General features: G+C 35.7%; 1 non-coding gene across 1 annotated transcript; it reads right to left on the reverse strand.

Annotated features, from left to right (window-relative positions):
- Window positions 1-4,728: 4,728 nt before the first annotated feature.
- LOC111912379 (U6 spliceosomal RNA) lies at window positions 4,729-4,832 on the reverse strand. The gene has a single exon (XR_002857141.1). It is a non-coding gene; the product is annotated as a U6 spliceosomal RNA (small nuclear RNA).
- Between the last annotated feature and the right edge of the window lie 7,864 nt (window positions 4,833-12,696).

A 12,696-nucleotide genomic window follows, 5' to 3' on the forward strand; every position in this document is an offset into this window, starting at 1 on the left:
CTCTAATACATTTATAAAACTAGATGAGGATCCCATGTTGCGGGAATGGATGTGAAAGGAACTGATCAATAATGTAATTTACTAAACTAACTTAAAAGTTCCTTCAGTTCAACATGAACATGTTTAGAGTGTAAGGGTGATGTGAGATTTATTGTTTGGTTGATTAATTGGTAATGGGATCCAAAAAAAAAAAAAAGTTTCCACCGAAATGCCCCTTGTCAGTTTGATAACGATTTGAATACTTTAAAGAAAAAACCAACTAACATTACATGCCAACAGGTCATCCTTAAATAAAACAAAAAAATGCCACATCATCACCATCATGGACCAAAGTTTCCCCAAAAGTCTCTCAACAGCAGCATAAACATTGCCCGAAGTAGCACATAAAACCCTAATATTCTCCTGCAAATCAAAGAACCCCATCTCCTTGCCCGAAGTAGCACATAAAACCCTAATATTCTCCTGCAAATCAAAGAACCCCATCTCCTGAAGTTGAGACAGTTGAGTTGCATAAAGTTGCTCTGGTGCCACTACAAATTAAAAACAATAATCATCGTCATCATCATAAATAAAAGTTCAGGGGTAAAAACGTAAATTTACAAAAGAACTTGACTTACCATCAGGGACATTTGGGACTCCCATGCCACCAGCTCCAAGTCCACCAAACATACTCATCAACATGTCGAATCCCATATTGTTTTGTGATCCTGTAGATTAAAAACTTGAAATAATACTAAAATGGCATATGATTTATAAAAATTATTAACGATGGAAGTGTCTAGTTACTACCTGGAGAAGCACCAGTCTGAGTAGGATTCCTGAAACATAAAACTTAATGGCTTGAGCATGTAAAACTGACGAATATTGTGAAATTTGTTTTTTGAAATGTAAAGTTAAAATGGTCATTTGGTCATCCAGACCATCTATTCAGTCTAGAAAAGAAACAGACCTCATGTATAGTTGTATACAATACTTTATTCAGAGAGACAATATAATCCATTCAACTACTTTACCAATGATAGGTATATTCAAGTGAATCTTTTTTACTTAATACATAAATGCCAACTTAATTTGATCATTTTGGCACTTAAATCAAATTAGTTATAGTAAAAAAAGCATTTCCACTTACAAAGTTGATTGTTGTTGATTAAGCTGGGGTAGAAGCTGCTGTAAAGACATCATTTGTTGTATAAAACAAACCAACTTATCATCAAACTCAAATTTACAACAGTCAAAGTTACAAACCAAAATTACTCCACAATTTGTATACCTACATCATTCGAGGTGAAGTTAACTGACGAAGCACTTATGGATTCTGCTATCATCTCCCTCAACTGAGGGTTAGAATCGAACATAATGAGAAGTTGAGGGTTTTGACTCACAATCTACAAATTCACATCACCAATACCATTAAAAAAAAATTTATAAATGCTCTGATACCTTAACTATAGTGTATATCATCTTTAACATACCTGCTCCATATACTGGGGATTTGAAAGCAAGATTTGCATCATCCGAGAAACAACTGGATTCTGCAACAGTTGGCTCATGTCCGACATGCCACCTGTCCTGTCTGCCCCTGGTAAACCACGACCACCTAACCCAGATACATTCGGTGCCCTTGTTGGCTGAAAACCACCTAATCATTTTCACCATACAAAGATATAAGATATAATAGTTAAAAAAAAGTCTTGAATGTGAAGTTTATAATGTCTTTTATACCATAAGGGGCACCCCATGGGTTAGGAAGTCGATTAGAATTAGGAGCTGCAGAGCTTGGAGTTGTTTCAGGATTTATCGCACATACAACATCTGAAGGTCTGACTTCAGTTTCTAAGACCAGAAAATGTGTCATTTCAAATTGAATAAAATATGACTACAAATCGAAATCACTTGGCCGAATCAGATAAATAGCGAATCGAAATCAGACACACAACAAATGGAAACCACATAAATCGAAATCAAAGCCAGATTTGCTCATAAATTGAAACCACATAAATCAAACGTCCAGGAGCATAATTTGCATCAGCCCTGCCGAGTCAATTCAGTATATATAATATAAACAATCTGTATTTCACTCATTATATGTATCTGCACATGCTTATGGTAGTATGAACAGAACTTGTGACACCTGCATAAATAGTGGTACGTTCAAGAATCATGAAAAAGAAAGGTTTTTTTATTAGGAATCTTATTATTTAATTACTTGATTTGAAGAGCAACTAAACCAAGCTTCCCAAGAAGAGCCTCTATGCCAAAGAGCATCTTTCATGGAGAAAACTGAGTGATCTTATTCTTCGAAGCCTTATTCTTTCCCTCCTCCTTCATGTTCATTTTCGTTGAAATTATATGAGATTATCGAAGCCTCTGCTTGTTTCTGACCCGACATTTTCTTCGATTTCAAATAATAAACCTCCTTTTATTCTCTTTTCTAAACGGATTTGTCAGCACATATAAGGATAACTAAATTAGGATTAACAAAAACACATCAATTCCCAAATCCATAAATCAATGCCCATGAAAAAAAATATAAAATATTGTATTTTTATAAGAACGAAAAACAAAATAAAGGAGTCGGATTCACAGTTCAGTATTTACAGCGGATCAGATCAAATAGGGTTTGGTTTGGAATTGAAAGAGAGAAAAAAAGAAAAAAATAGGGTTTTGAGGGTGATAGTGGATGGTATACGTGTATCAATATGCTCCATTGCTCCTTCTCACATTCTTTCTTTACTTAACGGCTCCAAATCGTGCTAAAGAACATAAGAAGTATGACTACATACTGTTGTTGGGAATCTCCACCACCGGCACAGTTCCTTCATCATTCCTGGCAAATAGGTCAAATCCATGAAGTCAAAAAAAGATCACATACGACAAAACCGAAAGACGAAATGATTACCAAGAATCAACGGTGGAGTTAACCGATGACAATCAACCACTTCTGCAACTTTGGTGGAGAAGATAGAGTACAATGCATCTTGAATCTTTGTAATCGAATTCCAAAATTAGGGATAAAAGCAGCCACCACCGACGGTGAGGACGGAGGAGGTGTGTTGCAGAAGAAATCATCAAGGTACGGTGAAGAAGAATCGAGAATAAATAGTGAAAGCGGTGGAGTTGGAAACTCGATTGGTCGACAAAACGGTGAGGCAAAACCGAAGAGAAGCGGTCGAGGTAAAGTGAGGAAGCAACTGGAAGTGTTATCTACTCTCGATGAAATCAATGTCGCGTGTGTATACAGAAATCAAAATCCGATTGGGCAAGGAAACGGTGAAGCAAAATAAAGATAACACGTGTCCATAAATGAATACATATAATGGCAAAAGATGCCCTCTACAAAAACCAAAAACAATTGTAAAACAACTTGATAGACAAAGGACCAAAACTGCCAAAAACTCAGGAGCTTCACTGTAGCTAAGGAGGGATAAATTATATATATAAATAATATGGGATCATCAAAATTTAAGACAAGGAAATGAAATTTGAACATTTGTATTTAATTTAGATGGTGGAGATCAAAATATAATATAATGATAATCCACATGAAACAAATTTGACCAATCAAAAAATACATTTCACATTATATATACTACATATAGAGCATTGACCATTGTAAACCCCAATGCTCTTTACCTTCATTTCTCATGCTAAAACTTCACATCCCTACACCATCTTCCTTTTCTCCCACTAAAAATCGATTTTATCATCTTCATCTTAGACAATCTGAAAACCCTATGACAATCCCCAGCTATTGTCGTTACCGTCGTCTAGCATCACCGCTTTCCATCAACATTTTCCGCTCCCATCGTTCTAGGCCGACACACCCTCTCAAGAAAAACTCTTTACACTCTCAAGAAACCTCAACTTCCTCTAACTACCGCCACCACCATCCTTTGTCTCCAACATCCTAGGCTACGAACACCACCTCATGACCACAACTGTTAGACATGCAAAGATAATGTCAAAACAAATCTGTTCATCTTCTTTATTTTTACTGTTGTATATTCATTCAAAAACAATAGGTGTTTTCATCTTTTTTCTTATATTTATTGGATTTGTATTACCTAAAGATTTTAAATTTGGTTGTAAGTGTGCATCACTTGGTGTTGGTTTCCTGACAATGGGATGTTTGACTTATCTTTTTAGAAGCCAAAAGTCTTTTTTGGAAAAAGTCAAGTTTTCTGACTTTTCTAAAAAGTTCATTTTCCTTATATCCAAAATCAAAAAGTAGCTTTTAAAAGTGCTTTTACAAAACATCTTTTACCTTTGATCTTTTCCTAAAAGGACTTTTGGCCTCTCAAAAGCTAAACAAAACACCCCCAATGTTCTTATTCAGATCTTTGTTGTATTGGTACAAATGTTGAGCAAAAGGTTTAAGATTAGTAAATGTACTGACTATTTTGTGTATTAATATTTGTCTAGCTTCGAGAATTTTTTAAGGCAAAATACAGGTATATAGATTTTTTAAGGCAAAATACAGGTATGTAGTAAATGTATTGACTATTTTGTGTATTAACATGTCTATTTAGCTAGAATCTCAAACCATAACTTCAATAAAACAAATTGACATACGTAAATATAATATATGTATAACAAATAATGAAATGTACTATTTTATCCATTAGTTTGGTTAACTAATCATAAATTAAATAAAAAAAAATTTATGGATTAAATAAATAGAAACTGACAGCGTTCTTCAATGTTTGACTAATGAAAAAACTAATTTATAAATTTTTTTTACCATTGTTCGATTTGTACGTGTCTTCCTTGCGATGGGGCCATTTTAATCTTCTCTGTATCGTTTCAATTTTATCCGATGTCCAAGAGAGAAATCTCAAAACGTTTAATTTTTAAATTTGAGTTAAAAATGCTAATGAGAAATTGAATTTAATGATAAGAAATAACTAAGTTTATTTTTTATATGTTACATTTGACATCTTTTTTTATTTTTGATTTATAATACAACTTCTAAAGAACTAACGATATGCACAAGATAACTTTTTTTTTTATTAATTCTACATGTTTCTAGAGCAGTATTAACAATTGAAAGTGAAAATGACGACAAATTTAGTGATCAGGTGATCAATAAGTTCTATGGAAAAGATAAAGTGTAATACAACTTTGACGAAGTAGAAAATGATAAGAACAAATTCTATTCGATGAAAATTTTGAACTCTTTAATTGTGAGGTTTACCCCCGCGCACTTTTCAGCTTAAAACTAGATGATTAAACAACTTGAAGTTTCATTTCAACGCGGTGTATCAAAAAGTTTTACATGATAAGTAAAAAACAGTTGTGTATGGATATTATCGATATCTTTTCAATGTTATGTGTTTTTAAACATACTATTATTTTAATCTCAAAAAAATTATATAGAAAAAAAAAAAACTAGCCACGGAAGAAACTATATGTTGCCGCAGCATTGCGCGGGTACCCCACTATTACCTTATAATGCATACATAAGTATGAAGCCAATTATTTCTAAGACTTTTATCTTAAAAACAAGGAGCATGTGTCACAACTAGTATTTCAGCTAGAAAATTCTATTATTATGTAACCATTCAACTATTGTAAAAACATATACTCTAAGTAAATCACACTCAATGCTCATTTAGATTCACCATTCATGTTCATCAAAGAGTCTGAAGCCCTAAGAACCATGGTTTAAGTCCATATTGGACTAGGATTTCCTTATTGGGCCTAATTGATCAATAAGCATCCAATTCAACTATTTTGGGATTGGAAACCTATTTGGATTCTAATTGGACCCACTTCCATAAAACTTAGCATTTTGGGCCCAAAATAAATTAGTTTACCCGTAATGGGCCTTATTGGGCCATAAACTCCATTTTTCTTTCAAAATGGGCCGTGAGCTATCTAATGAGCCCATTGGGCCGAAAAGTAATCATTGTGCCTCATGATCTCGAGTAAAGGCAAGTCAAGGCCCAAACTACTCCACCCTTCCTCCTAGCCCCAAAACCCTTGGCCCAACAACATTTAAAAAAAAATGAAAAATGAAATGGAAGGGGGGGAGTTGACTTTAGAGGTGCCACCTCCATATTACTCACCATGTAACAAGGCAAGTTATCTCATATCTCCATGCAAATTCACCTCATTCTTCTCTCCCCTCTCCTCTTCTACTCACGACCGAAGGTAACCACACACACACATACATACTACATCAAATTCTCTCTAACACTCTCAAGGATATCCTCCTCTTTCCATCAAGAATTTCGAAATTTGCTTGTGTTTTAAGAGGGTTTTCATAAGAAATTCATCATTTCTTGGTAAGTCTTTACACACCCAAGTTATATAACTTCATCCTCATGTTAGATTTAGGAATGGCAACGGGGCGGGTTCGGGGCGGGGCATGGTTTCCCAAACCCGCCCCGATATCTTTCGGGTTTCTTATCGGGGCGCCCCAATGGGTTCGGGTTTTCCAATCGGGTTTCGGGTTTCTTATCGGGTTTACAACAATTCATAACGAAATCTTTATTCCGTTTTAGGGTACCCCGATGTCTTATAAAAAATATGTGTTCTAGTCTCCCTTTTAAATTAAAAATATGATGAATCACTTTAATAAAATTAAATCGACGTTATATTAAAAATTATTTTATTTAATTTTAGTGTAATACGTCAAAACATAAAAAATGATCGTTCACACCGGATTATTAATAACTAAAAAGATTTTCCACAGTAAGTATTTTATCTTTGATGCGTGCCATTAACATATATATATATATATATATATATATATATATATATATATATATATATATATATATATATACATATAATCGGGGCGGGTCGGGTCGGGGCGAGGATAACCCACTCCCTGCCCCGAACCCGATAAAAAACCCGATAACGACCCGTTACCCGACCCGAAATAATCGGGTTTCGGGTTTCCCCATCGGGTTCGGGTTTCTTTGCCATCCCTAGTTAGATTACTCCTTTAAGCAAGTTTTTTTGGTAATCATACTCCTAGAAACCTTCTTAAGTTCGAGATCCACTCAAGAAAGCTTGCTAGGTTAAAAAATCTCTTCATCTTTCTTCAAAATCCGAAACATCAAGCAAAGGTGAGTTCATACCCCCTTGTTTTTGGTTTTCATATGATTTTTGGGGGAGAATGCAAGTAAAATGTGTAGATCTATGTGTTATATGCATGTCTTGTGTGATTTCTTAGTTTATGTTGTAAAAATATGTTAGATCTTGGAAAATCACGACTTCTTAAGTAACATTGAGTTAAGATCTATGAACTATGACGCCTTATACATCAAACTATCAAGTTAAAAGTGCTTTATGTTTAAGATACAAAAATTTAAGGCAAAAACTTTGTTAAGGGTCAAAATTGTCAAGAAAACAAAAGATAAGGGTAAAAAGCGACACTTACGTTTTTATAAGGATCAAACAGGTCCTACTTGTATAAAAATGGATTTTATGGTAAACATGCTTTCCAAAGGGGCAAAAATATAAATTTTAGCTTAATGGGCCAAGCTTTTGGGCCCCACGGTTTTGGGCCCAAAATTGCGAAAAAGGGAAAGTTTTGGGACTAAAATGTTATTTGAGCAAAGTTTGAATCATAAATGTAAATAAAACAAATTTTGGGGGGAAAATAACATTTATTTTCAAATTTGACCAAAATGTAACTTTTATCAAAATTGGGCCGAAAGTGTAAATTTTTACAACCAAAGGGCCAAAAATACATTTTTATGCAAAACTAGGTCTTAAATGTTAAAATATGGATTTTTGGACTAAAACCGTGAATTTCTAGACATTTGGGACAAAATTGCAATTTTTTACAAATTATGGACGAAAGTGTCATTTTTACAAAACTTGGGCCTTAATTGAAAATTTTAGGCTTTTGACCAAACATGTTGTCTTGCGAAAAAGGTGACTTTTTATAATAAATTGGTAAATCACGAGATAAAATCAACAACGAAACAATACGAATGGACGGAAATACATCGATATTACTTTTATTTGGCCTAATATTCATCTTACGTGGCCAATGGGCCTTAAAGGTCCATTCAAGTGGATATTGAGCCCAATATCTTCCATGACATGTTTATTTGGCCTTGGGACCCATTCACATGTTAATTTGGGCCTGAATTATGGATCACGTGTTTATTGGGCCTTTATGGTCCATTTACATGTCTATTGGGCCCAAATTACCCACTTACATGTTATTGGGCCTCGTGGTCCATTTACATGTTAATTGGGCTTGGAATGGAATTCACATGCTAGTAGATCGTAACTATACCTTTGCATAATCATTGAACTTCGTATACTCATATATGTACCGTTTGAATATGAAAACATACAACGTACACGTAAACATTAAACATAGTACAAGGGGTTAAGAATCTAGTGAGACTTGCCGGCTGACACATTTGAGTGTACAACCATAATTTGTAGTTATAATAAGAGTTTCTTGGAGGGAAAGTAGGAGTTTGTGTATAGATCTATAGGAGGTGACCCCCCACGCCTTAGCTGTTTGCTACAGCTAGACTAGGCCAGTATAGGGCGACAAAATCTTGAGCAATACCGACATTTGGAAAAATACTAAGACAGGCGACTTAGTCATTATCATGTATGATTATAACTGCTCATGTTAGGATTCTATACCAAAAATTAATACTTCGAAGATTAACCCTTCGATTGTGTCAATACAAAACGACTTATTTAACGATACAAGAACCTCAACATTGTCGTGAATCAGAAAATATCGAATTTTTTGGGGAAATATTAATATACAACTATCACTTACTTACAACACAAAGAAATCTAAACCACATTCATATACGTCACAACTATGAAATTCACACATGCATTATATACTTGATTTTCACATCATTTTCAGACATTTTACAGAAAACATCGGATTTTCTGGGTTTTTACGAAAGATACAAAAACTTTTATTCAACCATACTTATGAACTCACCAGCATTATATATGTTGACCGTTGTGACATCCCCATTTTTCACGGCCAGAAAAGACCGATTTGTTTATGCTTTGTTTTATAAATCAGAGTAATCGTTTAAAGAAAACGGTTGCAGAATTTGTTCCCAAAACAAGATATGATAAAAACTTATCAAAACATTTCTCAAAGAGAATGTATTTTCATTAAAAAAATAAAACCTCGGGATGTCATGTTCCGATACAGACACATAAGCAAGCATAAACAAAACATACATTCATTTACTCTAGTGATTTACATCTCCTTTAATCTCTCAGTGCAAAGTAGCTTCATATCGATACTTGTGATACAATTAAACTGAGTGGGTCAGGCTTGAGAGCCTGGTGAGCATATAGGGTTTTCAACCCACAATAATATAATTATTATATTCAATCATCAAACAATCAACCCAATTACCCATCCCCATTATCTTCTTTTAATCTTCCCTAAAGATATTATCCTAAGGGTCATCTCCTATATCATATTTACCGCTCATCTCCTTACATCTTATATCCTTATATGCTTGTTCCTAAGAACTTTTCCTAAGGATCATTGCCTACATTGCGTAGACAATACTAATTCGGGGATCACTCCCTCAATATATGTCTAGTAAGGGTTAGGGTATCATCGCATGATTACGCATCCACAACATCGTTTGGACTCGTAAATCATAATAAGGGTTAGACTATCATCGCATGAACACGTAGCCACAACATCGCCTGGACTCATAATTCATAGTAAGGGTTAGTCTATCATCGCATGAATACGTAGCCACAACATCGCCTGGACTCGTGATTCATAGTAAGGGTTAGAGTATCATCGCATGAATACATAGCCACAACATCGCCTGGACTCGTAATTCATCACCTACAGGTTGTGAGCCTGCTGGTGTTTCCACGGGGTCATCTAGAATAGTCCGTGGTCGCCATCTATACTCTGGTAGATGACTACATCGCCAAATTGCCACATCGCCGGTCAAGGTTATGGTATCTCCTCTCATCTCACATCACCTATTTATCATCACCTATCTATCATCACCTTTCTATCATCACCTATTTCTCATCACCTAATTATCATCACACATCATCTAATTCATCTACCCATGTTCTACCCAACATATTTGTAGATATAAAATACATATACATATTAACTCATTTAATACCTATATAAAACATCAATTTCACACTCATCTCAAATAAACAACAATATATAAACACATATCACGTATTTCATAGCAAATACTTAATATATATATATATATATATATATATATATATATATATATATATATATATATATATATATATATGTTAGAAGAAAGTGATCACATACTCACACGTATAAACAACAATATATATACACATATAACATATTTTATAAAATACTTCATATCTATGTGTAAGATGAAAGTGACTATACACTCACTTGATTAGAAGATGATCGGACAACACTACGACTTGAAGAAGAAGTATTCTTCGGTGAAACCGGGATCACTTCACACACTGGGTTTCTCACGGGCAGAGCTTCGGCTCGAAAACTCTTTTCTTCTTGGGATCTTCGAACTTCGGGACTCGCTTCGGGTATCGGGGTTGATACCGGGGCTTCGGGGGGTTAAAATTGCACGTAAAACGATGTAATATGGGAGAGAGATGAGAGAATGAGCAACCAAACTCGGCTGGCCCTTCAAATCTATTTATAGGGCAAAACTGGCCCTTGCCACGTCGTGGGCTTGATCGTCACTGCATGCGTCATCCCAAGTTGCATATGGGGGACTCCCGGAGATGTCAGGAGACTTGCCACGTCGTGGCACTGCTTGCCACGTCGTGGTCTCTGCCAGTTTTGGGGTTTCGCGCCCCGAACTTCAGAAATTCATAACTTTCGCATACAAACTCCGTTTTCGACGTTCTTTATATCGACGCGAAGGTGAGATTATGCTCTACAACTCTCGTTTAGACTCCATTGACTAATTTTGACTTTATTTTTAATATATTATAATTATATTAGTTATATAATATCTTTAGTAGGCCGGGACAAGAAAACTCCGTTCGAAATTCATAACTCCTTCATCTGAACTCCGTTTTCGTCTGTCTTTTTATCGTTGGACTACCATCGAAGAAATCTTCGACTCTTGTTTAGATCACTAAGGATAGATATCTATCTACCTTAAATCTACTATTTACGTCGCGTTGGGTCATGCCGGTTCTGTCGCGAAACTTCGACAGGTCATAACTTCTTCGTTATAACTCGGATTTTGGCGTTCTTTATATGCATGGAAACCTTGTGACATATACTACAACTTGTTTAAGATTAATCCTTCTAAATAATATTCCATCAAAAAGTCATTTTTGATGCTTATCGTCTATAAATTGACTAGCCCGGATCTACGGGCGTTACAACCGTTTTCAAAATAACTTTTATTCTCAGGTAATCATTAAGCTGGAAGATTCTCAAGTGTGTATGGTTTTGTTTTATGTAACATCTCTTATCGTACTTTTAACAATTTGAACTTATGTATTTTTAACAATGTACTTGATGTGAACAATGATGGTTGTAATATGTAATGTTGGTGATGAATGTGTTATGTTTCATGTATATTCATTGTGATGATTATTCAATTGTTAGTCACACGAGCCCCCGGATGTTTCCACCGTCTGGTTTGGGGGTGTGACAGGTTGGTATCAGAGCAATGTTTATAGTGAACTAGCATGTCTAACCATACATGATATGCAACTATAAACACAATGGGACTAAATAACTCTGAACAAAACAAAAATCTCACACTTATGTGCGCATATTAGGATGATAACCTAACAATATTTAATGAATGCTTTTGGAGGAAATTGAACGATATGATTAAACCTGGGCAGTTATGTAGTCATATTAGGGATAAATATAGCCTGATCAACTATATTTATTCAGAATATGACCAACATGTGTTCAGGAGTAGTCGTAGGGGAAATGAGTCCAAAAGCCTACCTCACTCTCCAATAACCCTAGGGAACCTAAACCTAAATAATTAAAATATACTATAGGAATAATCAAATCATGACTTATTCCTACGCCCTCATGTAGTCACCATGGAAGATGATCAGCAATGAGTACATTTTTATCAAGCCCTAGTGGCTCATAGGATGCTTGAGGAAAATCCCGAAGAAGAACAAGGGGGAGCCCCCCGCTTTGGGCCCGACGAGTACATTGATACAGACTATGAGTTTGATAGGACTGACGAAGACATGGAGGAGGATAGGGACATTGATGAAGCCCCCGTCGAACCACCTACTAATGAGGCACACTAGGACCACCCTACTCCACCAGGGAATCTCATTGGTGAGGATCGTTCTTTGGAAGCAGAGGTTGCCACACTTCGGCAACAACTATTTGCTATGGAGGCACAAGCCGTGCAAGCTGAGCAGGAAAGGGATACCGACGATTTGGCTCAGAGCACCGCCAATCAGATGCACCCGATGCGAACGAGGGTTGCAAGGGCAGAGCAGGAAACACGAGAAGTTATATGGGAATTCCACATGAGGCAGGTGAGGTGGGAGGCTCAACTTCGAGACGCAGAGCAACAAGTAGCTCGCCTTCAGGGAGCATCCACTTCCTCAGCACCACCCCCTGACACATCCCACTATGATTAGGACCAGCCGTATTTTCCGTTAGTATTATATCTATGTGATCTATGTTATGTACTATTGACTATATGTTTAAGTGACTACACTACTCATAGGGTCGTCATGCTG

Source organism: Lactuca sativa, chromosome 3 (genome assembly GCF_002870075.4).
Source record: "Lactuca sativa cultivar Salinas chromosome 3, Lsat_Salinas_v11, whole genome shotgun sequence".
NCBI classification, from domain to species: Eukaryota; Viridiplantae; Streptophyta; class Magnoliopsida; order Asterales; family Asteraceae; genus Lactuca; species Lactuca sativa.